General features: G+C 37.0%; 1 pseudogene across 1 annotated transcript; it reads right to left on the bottom strand.

Annotated features, from left to right (window-relative positions):
* Positions 1-9,652: 9,652 nt before the first annotated feature.
* On the bottom strand, positions 9,653-11,626 carry LOC149195724 (protein STRICTOSIDINE SYNTHASE-LIKE 6-like; annotated as a pseudogene). Its single transcript, XR_016254613.1, has 5 exons — positions 11,129-11,626; positions 10,994-11,061; positions 10,589-10,825; positions 10,361-10,494; positions 9,653-10,104 (listed from the first exon to the last, which is right to left on the bottom strand). The product of XR_016254613.1 is annotated as a protein STRICTOSIDINE SYNTHASE-LIKE 6-like (transcript).
* Between the last annotated feature and the right edge of the window lie 5,654 nt (positions 11,627-17,280).

The following is a 17,280-nucleotide window of genomic DNA, read 5'->3' as shown; positions in this document are numbered from 1 at the left end:
GTAGTTAACCAATATGATGAGATGTTTCAAGAACCAAAGGGATTACCTCCCAAGAGAAAAATCCAACATGAAATACAGTTGCAATAGAAGTGTCTTCTTCCTAACATTGTCATTTACAGGTTGTCAGTAATGGAAAGCGCAAAAATTAAAATGCAAATCTAGGGATTGTTGAATAAAATGATCATTCGACCTTCTCCTTTACCATGTTGTGCACCTCTTGTTTTGGCGCCCAAGAAGAATGATAAGAATTTCATTGAATGGGATTCAAGAAGTGGTTTTCATCAAAGTAGAGTTGTTGAAGGAGATATATGGAAGATGGCATTCAAAACCTTGCAAGGTCTGTTTGAATGGCTTGTTATACTTTTTGGTCTTTGCCATGCTCCTACTACTTTCCTACATATGAAGCAAAATGTATTGAAGCCATTTCTAGACAAGATAGTCTACTTGGATGCCATTTTTATTTTCAGAAAATTTAATTATGAACATGTCGTGTGTGAGAAAAAAATACTTGATATCATATTTCAAGAACATTTGTTTATGAAGATGTCAAAGTATATGTTGGATAAAACTTCTTTGATGTACTTGAGCCGTGAAATTGGTTCTTCCAAGCACGATACTATAATTCCAGCGAGTGGGATCTGTAGATGCTGCAAATCTGTCACTCTGGGCTCCATTCCAGTGGTCTGCTTGGCCGTCACAGTCTGTGGTGGTATTGACTCCATTCCTGCCGACACAGGTGAAAGAATTATACATCCTCGTAAAGCCGCAGATGCCTTTGCTCTGCTCGCAATTTAAGCAGGCATGCTCAAGATAGTCATTTGGATAAGAGGGTTTTAGGGAGTAGCCCAATGTTGGAAGAAAGATTTTGTTAATTTTTCTTCTATTGTAGCTCATTTGCATTCGTTAGTAGTTGTGCAAAAAAATTTCTAGTGGGGAGGCAAACAACGAGAGACATTTGATGCTTTAAAACAAAAGATCAATTCAACCTTTATACTTACTTTTCTAAACTTGAAAAAAACATTTAAGTTTCAGGTTGATGTATGCGACTATGCCATGGGCGCAATCTTTTTACAATGTGGCAAGCCCATTTCTTTTCATTTAGAAATTTTCAATGGTGAAGTGTTTAAATTGCAACGACAAAGGCACTTCCATTGGATGGGTTTTCTTCTACTATTCCACTCGGTCAAAAGGTATAAGAAAGGTATAAGGGACAAGTTTTTTGATGTACTTTCTAAGCCTATAGTTTGTATAAATACTTTCCTCAAGCATCATTTTCTTTTACATGAAAGTTATGTTCATAAGAATACAAACTTTCAAAATGTACATTCAAGCTTGAGTCAAAGGAATCAAGTGGAGAATTCTTTTTATCATATGCATCATAATGTATTGTATCATCTTGGTAAGAAAGATGTTGCTATTGATAGTAACATGGAAAAAGTCAAATAATTCATTGAACGACTCCAAATGATACATCAAACAATGCAAGAACATCTTGAAAATGGCAAAGTCAAGTACACTGAAAGGCACGATAAGCATCGTGATGTCACAAGTTCCAACTTAGTAATAAATGGATCGAGATTAGAAAGGTGAGGGAACTGTACCCTCACCTGTTGGACAATTGAAAGTGATCTTTTGGAGTCCAAAAGGCTTCCAGTGGGGAGGAGTGATCAGGTGCTCAAAATTATGCTCAAAAATCAAAGTTGTCGGGATGGTATGGAACCTGAATGAATGTGTAGTGCTTGTCATATTGAATCTGACGCAACTTGTTTCACGCAAAACAGAGACCGTATGGATTCAGAAACACATTCTGTTCACTTTGGCAAACACGTAAATTTTTTGAAAAAAAAAGGACAGGCTAGTCAACAGTGCGTACTGTTGAATAGGCTGCCCAGTTGGCGTTGATTGTGCAGCTGAGGTGGAACCATAATCTCATCAGTGAATGGTTGAGTGCCATGTGGCACGTTTGTACAGGGATGAGTTGGCAGAGTGCTATTGGTTGAAGACTATACAGGTGGACTAATGATAGGGTGACACATGGCAAATCCAGAGGGAGCCACGTGCCCTCTCAAAGGGCGAATAAAATTTTATGTGGGGAGGTTAGGTTCAAACCCACGACCTCACCCACAACAACACCAAGCTTTACCGCCACGCTCGCAAATTGGTTCTTCACTAACATATTACAGTCGGGTCGATGTTAAAGAACCGTCCCAAGAGCAAGCCAAAGTGCAATGTGATAATCGCAATTGCACATCGCAACAGGGAGGGCATTAAAGAATTGACCCCCAATAGCATCAAGGTTTTGATGCGATCGCATATCGCAAAAGGAATGACACTACAGAAATTGGCCCCCAACGTATCGGGTTGCGATGCGATGTCACAATCACATATCACACATTGCAAGTACCGTATATCTGTTACCCCCTGACTCTGCCGAATGCAAATTGTGATGGATCCCGTATGTGATAATATTATGGGTTCCTATTGATAGTTCTGTTGGGTCCACCATTTATTGCAATCACATGTCGCCCCATGTCGCGTTCACAGACCATAAGACCGTCGGTTCTCCACCAATTGTGATTTGCGATGGAGTTGTCGGAAATGTTGCCTTAACAACTAGACCTAACCACTTGTATGTGACCACTAGGCCTTAACTGCAAGATAGGCGAGAAAGTTGGCGGCGCTGCCAATTTTAGCGGAACTGCCAGAATTATCTCTAGATAATGAATTTAAGTGCAGTTAGCCAAATTTGGAGGAAATTGTGGAAAGACTGACAGAAGTCATAACTAAGGCAATTTTCGACCAAATGAGGAGGAAAAAGAGGATAGGGAACCATTATTGAGTTTTCTAGAATAATTGGAGCATGTTTCAAAAGCATTTGAGCATTGTAAACACATTTTTTTACACTTTTGAGCATAATAGAGAGGCCAAGCGATTGAAAGTTGGACCAATGAGACGTAGCCCAAGAGGGGTGAACTCCTTTATCATGTTCCTGTTGTAATGTGTTTTTGATGATGTTCTGTACATGTTTATGCTACTGTCCAGTGTCTTATTTATCTTAAATTTATAAAAAAATTAACATAAACACTTTTTATTTCACTTGCAAAAATTCATGAATCTTTAAACACAATAAAAGCATTTTGCTTATAATCTAAAGAGGATCTTAGCACTGCGATCTAGTATTCTAAATCAGATTAGTCACACCTCCAAATGCATTATCGATGGCACCCAATAGTCGTTTAATGGATGCATTTCCCATAACTCATCCTATGACGGTGCTTAATCGTGGACAGGTTAAGGTAATTACCTTGTTGGGTCGCTTTAGATAGAGCTCATTTGGCACTTCTCCATCGGTTCTGATGGCTTTGCAACTCCTATCCTCCAGCTGCTTGTTATAGGCGAAAATGGTGTGGAACCCTCGTGAGATGAAAGTTCCTCATCATTTTGATCAAACCTAGCATATAACTACTCAAGAAACCCTAAGCTCTCCGTTGTTCTGGTTGCAATGTTTCTATTTCGATTTTATTGCTTCATGTAAAGGAATCCTCCCTTCACCTTCGATTCAGGGGAATTTCTGCTGTAATTTTTTGTCGTTCCTCCTGTTCCATTTACTTGGGGTTTTGGTGCTAAATTTTACTACAAGCCAACTCCCAAGTGTGTTGTTTCGATAGGTGGGATGGCCATCCTCCAATACTGTTGGCTCCTCCACAAAACTTCGAAATGTTGGACATTCATCTCCAAGTTGACTCTTTTGCGCACTTTTGCTTTCTAGACTTCCTGTCCTCAACAGACCTCAAATGGAGGAATTGGTTAGGGAAACTATGTTAGATTGAGCCTCCATATGCAAGAGGGTGTTTTCCTTTGTTTTAATTCTCATTGGGGTTTTATCTTTACCTCTGGCATTCTCTGGCCATGCTAGAGGGTGGTTTCGAGCCTTGAGGCTAAGGGTTGACCCTACTGAATGGTTAATGGTATTTAATCTATACTCTTAAGTGGTTTCGGTGTTGATTTTTTTACATTATTACAACTAAGTTATATATATTATCTATACTCTGATACTGTCTACATATATGTCATTTTTTTAGATGATGACTCTGTTATTTATTTTGGGAGAAGGTTCTGTCACATTCTCATGAAGTTCGCCTTCTGGGTCTTTGAAAAGAGGGGGTTCCTGGTACTAAGACCTTTTTGAGAAGAAACCTGGGTTATTCAAGTAGGTGCCCCCATACCCAGGGGTCTGCACATCTACGACTGTCAATTTTCTAATTTTATACTTTAAGAATGACTCACATTTCTTTGTCAAACGTGTTGTGTTCTATTCAGATTCGTGTGTTAATTTCGCTGCCCACGATGGCTTCTATTTATTGACCAAGTCATAGACTGTTAGTGTCGTTGTATTTTCCACAGTTCTGTATGCATTAAATGGACCCTTTTATAATTTCGGTACAACTGGTTTTGTTCAATTGCACAACATTGTTCTGGTGGTTCTAATCTCCTATTTATCCATTTGATCAAGATTCTCCACGGTCTTTACTAATGTTTGAAATGCCTCAGATTTATTCAGTTACCCGACGACCCAGCAGATAATGGGTTGTGGGTGGATATGGAATCTGCAGATCTTGTTCATCTCCCGATTGCAGCTTAGTCTAACTGGTACCGACCATTGGTCTCAAGCAACCTTCTGTTGTTATTCTGAGACCAGTTTCTGAGACCAGTTTCTTTGTGTGGGAAACAGATTCAATTGATTATAACACCGCTCTAGCATTATGGCTCCTTCACTCGTTATCTCCATGCGTAAATTTCCACTTTGCAGACTAAACACTGTTTCACAAGGAAATGAATATGATTTACTTATTATTCTTTTCAGTGTTCATTTTATTTAATATTAATCTGTGTTGTTTTTGCACATGAAACTGGTTGTTTTTCTTATGTTAGGGGATTAATCCCAAATTTTTGCATAAACTAACATGCTCCTTCATTTGTGTTTTAAGGAATAAAAGCTTACTGTCTATATTCCATATTTTTGAATTTCTTTAAAAATAATATATATATATATATATATATACACACACACACCCGTTGTGACACACCACTACACATTTTTTTTAGATAACTAATTATGTTCTTGATAGAAACATACAACACTGGTTACCGTTATTTCTTCTTAACAAATGATATGAATAATTGGTTTTCTTTCATTTTTCCTCAGTTAGAGTCACCAATTTGTAACACAGTAACACAACAAAACAGTAATGTAAATGACAGTGATGTAAATTGCATCAATTATACCAACCAGAACAAGGAAGTCTCTCCTCCCAACCTTGAGACCGGCAATGATGTCTAGTCTCCCTTCGAGCTTCCACTCATCCAGAAAATATAGGTTCAAATCCCAAGTCGTCTAATCTCCAAACCTCAGGACCCTGGTCCAGTTTAGACTTCCAACTTGCAAGGATCTACCAAGGATTCCTCTGGCCCAAGTCCAACTCAAGAACCAGGAAGTCTCTCCTCCCAACTTTAAGACCAGCAACGACATCTAATCTCCCCTCGAGCTTCCACTCGTCCAAACAATATAGGTTGAAATCCCAAGACATCTAATCTCCAAACCTTAGGATCCCCGGTCCACTTTAGAGTCCCAACTTGTAAGGATCTACCAAGGATTCCACTGGCCCAAGTCTAGCTCAAGTATTCCTCATAACATCAGTACTGTGCTTCCAGCTCAAGTATTCCTCATAACATATTCCTCATAACATCAGTACTTTGCTTCGAGCTCAAGTATTCCTCATAACATCAGTACTCTGCTCACCTGCACAATGTCCTGACACATTAATATTCCTCATAACATTAGTATTCTGCTCACCTGCACAATGTCCTGGCACATTAATATTCCTCATAACATCAGTACTCTGCTCACCTGCACAATGTCCTGACACATTAATATTCCTCATAACATCAGTACTCTGCTCACCTGCACAATGTCCTGACACATTAGTACTCTGCTCACCTGCACAATCGTGTCCTATGTCAGGTTTGTGTATCCTTTCACTCTTCTCCCTCTCGTCCCTATGGCTCTCTCTCTTTTTTCCCAAAAAGAGAAGAAGTAGAATCCTTCCTTGGAACTATCCCCTTTTAAGGAGGAAAATAGACTCAACTGACCTAATTGTCTGGAGAGTTTTCTTTATAGTTATACATATATCAACTTTTCTCTTTAATACTAAAGAAACTTTTCTTTTTAATACTCGAGAACTTTACCAAGTCTGAGTCTCTACATTTATTTGGTCTTCTACTTAGGTCGAAATTAGTTCCAAAGTTTATAAAAAAGTAAATAATGTTAAGGTTAAAACATAATTTCATGAACAATCTTACGATGTCAGACCATTTAATTTTTCAAAATATTTCCAAAATGTAATTTTAATTTCATTGGAGAGATTAAAAAGAAAAAAACCAAGGTTGTTTGTGAAAATATTTTCCAAAATCAGTAGTCAATTTAATTTTTCATAATATTTCCAAAAGTTTATAATAAGGTAAATAATGTCAAGGTTAAAACATAATATTACGAGTGTCACACCATTTAATTTTTCAAAATATTTCCAAAATCACTAAGTTTAATTTCATTGGAGAGATTAAAAAGAAAAAAAACCAGGCTTGCTTGTGAAAATATTTTCCAAAATCGGTAGTCAATTTAATTTTTCATAATATTTCCAAAATCTGCAATCCAGTTAATTTATAGAGTCAATTCAATTTTTGAATATATTCCCAAAATATGCACTCTAGGTAATTTCAGCCGGAGAGATTACAAGAAGCCAAAAGAAAAAAACCAAGCTTGCTTGTGAAAATATTTTCCAAAATCTCTAGTTGATTTAATTTATATTTTAGAATATTCTCAAAATTTGATTTCAGTGGAAGAAATTCAAAGATCGAAAAAAAAAAAACAAAAAAAGTCGTGAAATAGTTTAACATAATCTTTAGGTGGGGAGGAATAACAACTTCTACAGGGATTAAAATTTGAAAAGAGGCTTGCCCAAATCCCCATATTATGTATGCAATAAATTTAATTTCTAGGTTCATGCAATGTGCAAGTAAGATTCATTTTAGAGCAACAAAAAGAATTTTAAGATATCTCCATGGAAAAAGTAATTTTAGAATTTGGTACACTTCAATAAATAATTTTGTGTTGGTTGATTTCGATTACTTGATGATAGAAAAAATACTTTAAGTTTTCAACCTCAGATCAAGTGTATTCAAAGAAACAACTAATTATTTTCTTTATCTTTTAGAAAATCAAATTATATTGTGGTAGCATTAGCAACATGTGAAATAATTTGGTTTAAGAGAATCTTGACAAAATACAAGAGCAACAAGATGCTATAACTATTTATTGTGGTAACATGTCTACAATTTCCATAAGTAAATACTAGTGGTGCATAGTTGTACCAAACATATTGATATCAAGCAACATTTTACAAGAGTTTTGTGCAAAAGGAAGAATTGAAATAAAGTTTTGTAAAATAGATCATCTACTTGCTCAGATCTTCACCAAAGTACTGCCAGGAGAGAGGATTTATTGCATCACAAGTTTTTTGGAATCATATCATTAATCATTATGACGGAGTGCCTAAGATAATGCTTAATTTTTATTATTGCAATATGTAATTTCCCATATATTTCTATAACATTATAAACGAATTGAGTATTCATAGATTAAATTACGGGTAGTGAGAAGTAGTCTCAAATGATTAGTTAAACAAATATAGCAACTTCTATAATTGTATAAATCTAAAGACTATATGTGAATGTATCACTTGTTCAGTGAAGAAGATGAAGAAATATTTTCAAGCATTTATTTCTTTAATGTTTTAGTCCAATGTTTGTATTCTTTATTGTGTTTTAGTAACTATATTTGTCTCCTCATAATTGAACATTACTTTTACAAGATGAGGGCCCTTTTGAGTGAATGGGACCTATGGCATTAATTTGTGCTCACCACTTGAAAATATCAATAGAAGATTCAACTTCATGACCTTGTTTACTTGCATATCATTAGAATATTCAACTTCATGACCTTGTTTACTTGCATATCATTAGAATATTCAACTTCATGACCTTGCTTACTTGCAATTGTGTGGACATTGGCATGAGAACACTTGTGTAGCATAAATTTTGTTGAAGGTAAATTGTGAAAATATTTTGATGGTTGAAAAAGGTAGAGGTGCCTTGTTGGGAGGATAATCCTTGCAAGGAACTTCATTGCACTAGATTTTCTTGAAGATTGATCACTAATAGCAAATAAAAAGTAAATTAGCCTTTGTGACACATTGAAAAGAACCTCCAAATAGCTCAGCTATTTAACTATGTGCTATCGATGCATGCACTCTTACCATGAGTGGTGATGCATGCACTCTTACCATGAGTGGTGTTAGCACTCTTGTTGGGTCTATTACCAAAAAGTCTTCCTGTGAGACATAGTAAATACTTTCCTTTCCTTGATTCAATTACAGATTACTCCAATACATACTAATATTTAAGAAATTACAAGCCATCATCCCTTTACTCAAATTATACAAATTAAACAATTTAAACCTTCACATCTAATTATACCATTAAATTTTAATAAATTATATCCCATCATTAAATTTTAATAAATTATGGTAAAACATCCTTCAAGCTTTTAACAACTTTTTCCGCTGTGATAGTAAATCGCATTCACTAAGCGAAGCTTCTGAATCAAATTCTCGAAGTATGAAGTATGTCGTTTGACTGTCGACGTGCTGCTTACTGGACTTATTACACCAAGCCTATGTTCCTATATTATTTTTGTTTTTTGAAAATAAATATTTACACAGAATTACAATGACTTTTAAGTGCACTGTTTTGTGTGTACCAAGGAAAAGTGAAAAATACTGTTCAAATATAGTGGCATTAGAAAAAGAATGATGCTGTTTTTTAAAGTATTTTTGGATGAATTTTTTTTAGTATCATTGGATGAGAAATTTCAATGTGAGATTTTTGGTATATTTTTTTATTTAATTTGTTTAAATTTGGGTAATAATTTTTTGGAATAATAAGTTTGAGTTGAAAAAACAACAAACAGATTTTGCATGTTGAGAGAACTTCGAATTGAAGTATTTTAAGGTCTGATAGATATGAACTACGACAAATATTTGACTTCAATCTTATTATCATATATAGCTTAAATAGAACTAATGGTTAAAAACATGTGTTTCCTATAAAACAAACAAAAAATTCTTATACACTAATTTATTTATGAAAACATTTTCAAAAATCTACGACGGTAAATTAATTTATTTTCAAAATTTCAAAGAAAAATTACGAGAAAATATTTTCCAAATCCTACCATTCATTTAAATTTTCAAAAAATTCTCGAATTCTACATTACTTTAATTTCACCTGAAAAACGTGTAAAAGTTTGCACAAAAAACATACTAATATTTAAGGAATTGCAAGTAACATGCTTGCCTATATTAAGGTGACTTTAACGAATCTTTAGGTGGGCAGGTATATCAGCTCTGACTTCTACAGATTTCAGTTATAATATATTTATTTTAATGGTCGGCAAATGCTAAAGTTATTGTGTAAAAAAATAAATGACAGTAAATGTGAAATTTCGAAGTGCTTGCAACTTATATAAACACAAGCGTTGCAAATCCCCATACATCTCTGAAATCGTAAGGGTGACTCCCTATCAATTTAATATTCTCAGCTTTGAAAATAGGCTTTGCAAGTCCCAATAAACCTGAGGATATGATCCATTGGTTAAATACGGAAATTTGGTCTCCACATGTCCTATGTATACCTGACACCCAATTTTAATTAATTGGTATCTCTTGCGTGAGGAACACGTCCAATGTAATCCAGAGTAAGAGATCCGTAGTACAGAGAGTCTCCCCTCTTCAATCCTGTATTTATTTGATTTTTCGATTTCGGATCGGAGTACAGCGCAATGGGATTGCCCATCTCATTCACTGCCAAAACACCTGGTTCATTAATTATGGCATTGAAGACTACACGAGGCATCAATGTCGTCATCAGAGCCAACACGTGCCTCACAGATGGGAACTTCGTTGCCATCCTCCAGATTAAGGTTCGGCTCTGTCAAAAACCCACCCACTCTAATTTCATATATCAAGGAACAGAGAACCAGAGAAACAGCAATAAGTTTTTTGTAATGTAAATAATGACTGATTTCTATGTTTAATGGTTAGGTGAGAGGTTTAGTTCCCATAAATTTTATGATGTAATTCAAACAACTATGAAACCTAAAAAAATACTCCAAACACCACCATTTCTTTAAATGTAAAAAAAACCAACAATTATTGAACTGGGTACTACAGTGACAGAACATTACCGTCGGAACTCCGATCCAAAAGGTGCCGTTCCCGTCATAGTGGGATGTTATCTGGAAGTCCAGGGAGATTGTCCATGAAAGATTCGACTGTGCCCTTCTCTGGCCCCTTTAACCAGTACTTCTGGCAACGATACCTGTAATGAAAAACAAGGCACCGCTCAATTATACTACATGATCTGGATCTTTCCTTACAGAAATAATTAATGATTGAGTGCAAGGCATACATACAGTGAAGTTTCACAGAAGACGAGGAAGTCCTGTTTGGCAGAGAGGGCCACTCCGTTGGGGAAGTAAAGATCTGTGAGAAGTACGCTCGTTCTCTTCGTGGAGGGCTCGTATTTGAGCAACCGGCCGTGTGGTCGGTACTCCAAGATATCAAATAAGTGGTCATGGAAGCCATATTTATATGAGGCATCTGTGAAATAAACTGCCCCTTCTCTGCTTGCATCCACTCCGTCTGCAAATCTTTAATGATATAACCATGGAATGTAGTTATGATTACTTGAAGAATTCCTTGAGTCTACTGGTCTGTGCTAACTGATTTATACCTAATATGATTCACATATATAAAAAAAGCATAGAGCTAGGATTTTAAAATAATTTTTTCATAATCATGATGCTCAAAAACATTACTTGAATTTCAAGCCATCTGCTTCATCTGTCAGAATCTCCACATGGTCTTCCGTCACATTTAGCAGACCCTGCAACACATAATGAAAATGGAATAAATTGAAGATGAGAAAATGCAGAAACGATGATAGGGCTCACCTGAGAAGGCTCGCAGACTAATAATTCTCCATGGCTGCCAAAAGCGAGGCCCAGAGGACGACCTCCAACATATGTCCAGTTCTCCACACGAACATCAAGGTTATCAAGAAAGGAGATTCGCTTTATCCACCCATCTCCACAACCAGTATACAGTCTGCCTTGAGAATCAAACACCAGATCTTCTGGGTTGGGGATGAGTCCAGATCCAAGCTTGTGGGCGTTCTGTAGCCTCTTGTTGTGGGCGAACACACCAAGTCTTTGGGGAGGATAAGGAAGCTCGATGTTTGCTGCATCGATTGGAGAATTTCTGAGGAGAGCCGTCCAAGCTGCCGCTAAAGCTATGGATAGCGCAGCCGCTACCACTGCAATGGTGGGATTTGCCATCACATAAGAGAGGGCGAAGACTGTGGAACAGAGAGTAAAGAGGCTACATATAGATCGTCACATGTGAACGACTAGTAGAGGAGAGGGATAAAAGCTTCACACGTTGCAAAACATGGAATCCAATCGTAAAGTGAAGTTTCCATAAATGTCTTATACAAACGTTTGAGTTATCAAAAGCCAATGTCCTTTACTGACTTATCATCCCCAGGTTGAAATTTAGCCAAAATGTGGCCCCCACTATTGTAGAGAGGTCGGCGAGATATCTCTGGAAATATTGTAGAAAGGTTGTCGACATACGGCATAAAGGTTATCTCTGGAAATAGGAAATTACATATAACCTAAGTTCTAGCTATGTAACCACAATTCATATGCCTTTCTACAACATTATATTACATATTTCTTCTACAAGATTACAATCTAATGTTTCTGAGAGAAAATCTTTTGTCACCTATTTTATTTGGGTGTTAGACACCTATAGCCACTATTTTTTGGGTGTTAGACATCTTTGGCCACCACTTCCTTCAACCGACTCCCCACCACTTTCGCCCACCGGACACCTCTCATCGCCTCCCTTACACCAACCTTCTCCACACTGCTTCACCCGCATAACATTTTTTTGCTCCCCACCACTTCTACCCACTGTACACCTCTCACTATCTCCCTTCAACGAACTTGTGACAACCCTTGGTTAATTTTCCCTATTGTACAATATTTAAAACCATTTTATTATACTAAAACTGGGTGACATATTGGGACACAAATTTCAGAGCTTTAGGAGGGAGATTTCTTAAGGAATCCTAGTTGTTTTAAATGTCAATGATGGACACTAACTGGGAGTGCTTTTAATGGGTTGATTGTGTTTTAATTGGTTAGAAAAATAAGAAAGATTCCATGCTGCTCTTGGGCAAGTCCACAAGTAAAAGAGCATACAAAATTAAATGGTTGAATGAGTCATGCTGGCAACGAGGCTTGTGATGGGTCGAACACACGACGAGAGGGGATTGTGCTGGCAAGAACAAAGAAGGTCAAGGACAATTATCAGGAAGTGGTGTAAGGAGTTGGCGTAACAACATCCCCATGATTACACTCCACAACAAAACCAGGTTGAAGGCTGGAAGGAGGGAGAGAAGAGTGGAAGGCACACAACAACATGTGGGAGATAGGGTTTTAACAACAATAGTGGAAGCAATGGGAAAATCACTTCTTGAGGAAGAGAAGGAAAAAAGAAGGATTCATTCATTCAAGAAGAAGGGGGGAAGGAGTGAGCAAGAAAATAAGGGGAGAAATCACAAATTGGTTCAGGAAGAACCCAGCTAGAGAGAGAGAATTTCAAAAGGAGGAACATAGAGAGAGAGAGCACTAGCTTGACTAAGGACTGATTAACCCACCAAGAGTGCCTTACCTTGTGCGCTAATGAACCTACTGGACAAACAATGCTTGTTTAGTTTATGAAACTTTCCATGTTGTGCTCTCCTCCTGTGACTGAGAAGTGGCTTGCCTAAGGACTCATGAACCCACCAAGTTTGGCTTGTCTAAGGACTGATGAATCCACTGGGAAACTTTTGGACTGATGAACCTATTGGCCAAAAAATAGCTTGTTCAGTTAATGAACCTTCCCATGTTGAGCTCTACTCCTATGCATGAGCAATGGCTTGTATTAGGATCGATGAAGCCACCAGGAAGCTTGTGGACTTATGAACCTATTGTCTAGACAATAACGTTTCCAAATGATGAACCTTCCCATGTTAAGTTCACCTCCTCTAACTGAATTGTGACTCCCAGATCTTGTATAATCACCTACGTTGTTGATGAAAAAATAAAAGGTTGTTGTGGTGTGATAGTTGAGAGCAGTTGAGAACACTTGAGAAAAATGGGTCTTGTTTATTGTATGTAAGTGATGGATTGAGAGTTCCTAGTGAGAGGAACAAACAAAGAAAATAAGGCACAAAGATAGAGATGGGAAGCTTGTGGACTGATGAACCCATTGTTCAGATAGTAGCTTGTCTAGCAGATGGATCTTCCCATGTTAAGCTCACCTCTTGTGATTGAATAATGAATCTTTGTGCTTGTAAGAATTCTCTACATTGATGAATTTTTAGTTAAAGGCCCCTATGGTGTAACAATTTCTTGACTTATTGATTAACTAGTGGGTGGAGATGGTGTAGCCTTGGGAGAACCCATTTTAGTTGGTAACATTACTTTTATTCCTTTGAGCACTCATCCTCAAGCTCTAGAATTCAACTTGGGGTTGATTTGTTATAAGAAATATTATTGTGCAAACCAATATAAGGTTGGGTGGACCGCTGAAGTCCCATCTCAGTTGCTCTCGGAACTTTGAGGAAAAAGACTTGGAGCAAAATTAGGTGTCCCTGAACAACAAACAATAATCAGTCCTGCATCACCTAAAATATCTTATGACTCTAACCAACAGAAAGAATATTATATATACAGCAAAAAAATTTAAGCAGTTGACATCGCCTTATAACCCTCAAATGGGACAGCTAGAACAATTAAAAATTAAGAGTCTGAGGTTCTTGCAAGATATATCCCAACCTGTAATGGAAGGGTTTAAATTATTTTTACAGATTGTGAGTGATGAGCGGTTGTCGGGGTAGTTGCGTAAGAAACTTAAAGACTGTTGTTAACGATGAGGAGATCTCAAATAGACTTATCTCTGCAAACTTTCCTAAGAGATATTCCATACGTGTTCAACGTGTTTTGTGTAAAGGTGAATCCTGAGGGAACCTGAAACTAGTCTTTTAGATTGGGAATTGGCCCTTCCAATTCAGAGAAGGATCTCTCTTTGACTTAATTACTCAATGTCACCATAGTAAAGGGTCATTTATACACTCAGTGGCCAGATCTAATATAACAGGGCTAACAAGTTTGGTTGGAAAACAAGGAAAATAACCATTGGGCACAGAGTCATAAATTGATTTCAATTAAGATTTCAAGATTTGGTGGGTAAAACAAATAGAACTCAAAGGAAAGATAGATAATGCTTATTTATACCTTTCGATTTTCATGCTAGTAGGTGGAGAAATAAAAAAACCATTACAACAGAGCATCAAGATGAATTATGTGTAACTTTAGAATAAATGTTAATAATACTCGAATCTTGAAAATAGTGCAACATCTCAATAAAGATGATTTTTTCAACTTGTATAACTCTCATTCAAATATGAAGACTTAAACATTCATGAAATCTACACATGAAATAAACATCACTGAGAGTCAGACAGATAAACATCACACGAAAATCTCTAATATGCGGGCTTTAAATTCTTCTGCATTGAAAATCTTTTTTAACCTCAAAGATAGAATAAAATAGACAACACAAGTCTTTTCCTCAAAAAACCCAACCCTTTAATTATTACAAACTGTAGTTTAAATAATAAAACAATAATCTAATTGTTGTAATTTTGTTGGAACAAAATCAAATAAAAATAATCTAAATCCAAATATGCTTGTGTTGGAAATAATACTGAGAGGGGGGGGGAGGGTGAATCAGTATTAGCAAGTCAATAACTTTTCCATTTCCATAATCAGATTTATATACGCTACTTCAATTAAAGGAACTCGCGTGTACACGCAACTGTGTTTAAGGCAACTGGTGTATATCCAGCAAACTTATGATTCAGTTAAATCATCATATGTTGATCTTTAATCATTGCATCAATACTTCATTAACCTATAGACAGTAACCAGGTGCAGTAAAAACAGAACAGACCATCACACATAAGAAACACACATGAACACCAAGGTTTAAGGTGGAAACCCAATGCGGGACAAAAACCACCTGCGATTGTCTTCTTTAATATAGAAAAAACCTGTTTACAATGTTGTACTTGTGCAGACTCATACTAGTACATAGGCACCCACCTGCAGAAGGCTACAACCTTCTCTCGTTCTTCAACTGTTAATGGAAAGGAGCTACAACCCCCTAGCTCTTGTACTAGTCGATCTGTTTACTAGTACGTAGGCGCCGACCTACTGAAGGCTCCAACCTTCACTCGTTTGCCAGCTACTACTGGAAGGGAGCTCCAACCCCTTGGCTCTTGTACTGGCCGATATGTTTACCAGTACGTAGGCGCCGGCCTACTGAAGGCTCCAACCTTCACTCATTTTTCAGCTGCTACTGGAAGGGAGCTCCAACCCCCTGGCTCTTGTATTGGCCGATATGTTTACTAGTACATAGGCGCCGACCTATTGAAGGCTACGACCTTCTCTCTTCCTCCAGGGACCACGTTTCATAAATTTTCAGATTGGATACTCCTGGAACACAACACCATAATCTGAAGGCCACATTTCATCAAATTTTCATACTGGACCCATCAACAACATTGAAGTACAAAATCAATCACCACTACAATACACCCATCAACTATATCTGCATCATCAATCTCTGAATCACCCAACAAGTGAATCACTGAAACCCTGTCATCAAAACACAGTCACCAGAACATAGAGCAAAACCCAGAACTCTGCAACAACTACTAGAACCAACAGCAACCTCAAATATCAAATCTCATAATGTATACCCGACTCTGATGAGCCGAACCAGCATTTATACGCGCTTTTACCAAGGTGAACCCATGTACAGATCTGTAAATATTTACTCATAACTTTGCAGCTATTCCAGACATCAGTCATACCCAGATCATAACATTTATACAATAAAATATGCGTCAGTAATTCAGATCTAGTCTATCCATGATCAAACCACATAATGATAATCCATTCCAAGCCTTAAGATCTCGATCCATCATCCATCATCATTCACATAGGTGCATCCTTAGTTCAGATCAAGAAAATGCATCACCAACCCATAACCTGCATACTGGATCACACACTTCATCAAATATTCAATACTTGCACTCATTGGCCTAATTATCTTCTCCCCCTTTTATAGTCTTAGGCCTTACTCAATACCATGGACCAAAACCACTTAGGACCAATACCTTGGACCAAATACTTAGGGTCAATACCTCGGACCAGATACCTTGGACCAATACCATGGATCAAAATACCATGGACCGAATGCCTTGGGCCAAAACTTAGTTTTCCAAGATATACACGCTTTTCATTCTGTGAAAGTGTGTGTGTACGTTATACACTCCTTTTGGTTTGTTAACCCACGTGTATACGCTCCTTTGTCAAGGTGAACCTGCGTATACATCTTTTTCTTCATTCTTTGTAGTTTGATCATTAATTCTTTGCTATTGACTTGCGACATTGTGATTTGTCATCTGAGTAAGTTGCCATCAAAGACAACACCTAAATCATAATGCCAACAACTTGTAATAGGTCTCAAATGTTGCTGATGTCAAATCCCTTGGATTTTGGAGTCAAATCTAGAACTGCTTGCTGATATCCTGGAGGAAAATATGTACACTCAAAATCAGTAACTGTGAGTTGATGTACTTTGACCCCTTTTCCCATCAAAATAGGTAAATCCTCTCATCCAATTAACAAAATAGAGAATTCTCCATTTATATTTCACATACAATTGCATCAAAATATCCTGTCTATAGGAGAAAATGCTTCGAGAAAGATCACATTAACGCTACCAAAATTTATGGGTAATGTGATCCCAAATTCAGGTTTCAAGGCACTGTATCCTTTCTCAATGTCACTGGTTGTCACTGAGATCAAATTGTCAGCTTGTTGAGGCCTATTTGCACCTATTGTTGATGAGCAAAAATAAAATGGCATTCTTTATCTGTAATGGCATTGTTGAAATTGTGTATGGCCAATAAGTATTGTAT

This window comes from Pinus tabuliformis, chromosome 2_2 (assembly GCF_031772625.1).
Source record: "Pinus tabuliformis cultivar Carrire ecotype Pingquan chromosome 2_2, CPIR1, whole genome shotgun sequence".
Classification (NCBI taxonomy): Eukaryota; Viridiplantae; Streptophyta; class Pinopsida; order Pinales; family Pinaceae; genus Pinus; species Pinus tabuliformis.
This window is presented reverse-complemented; position numbering and strand designations above follow the sequence as displayed.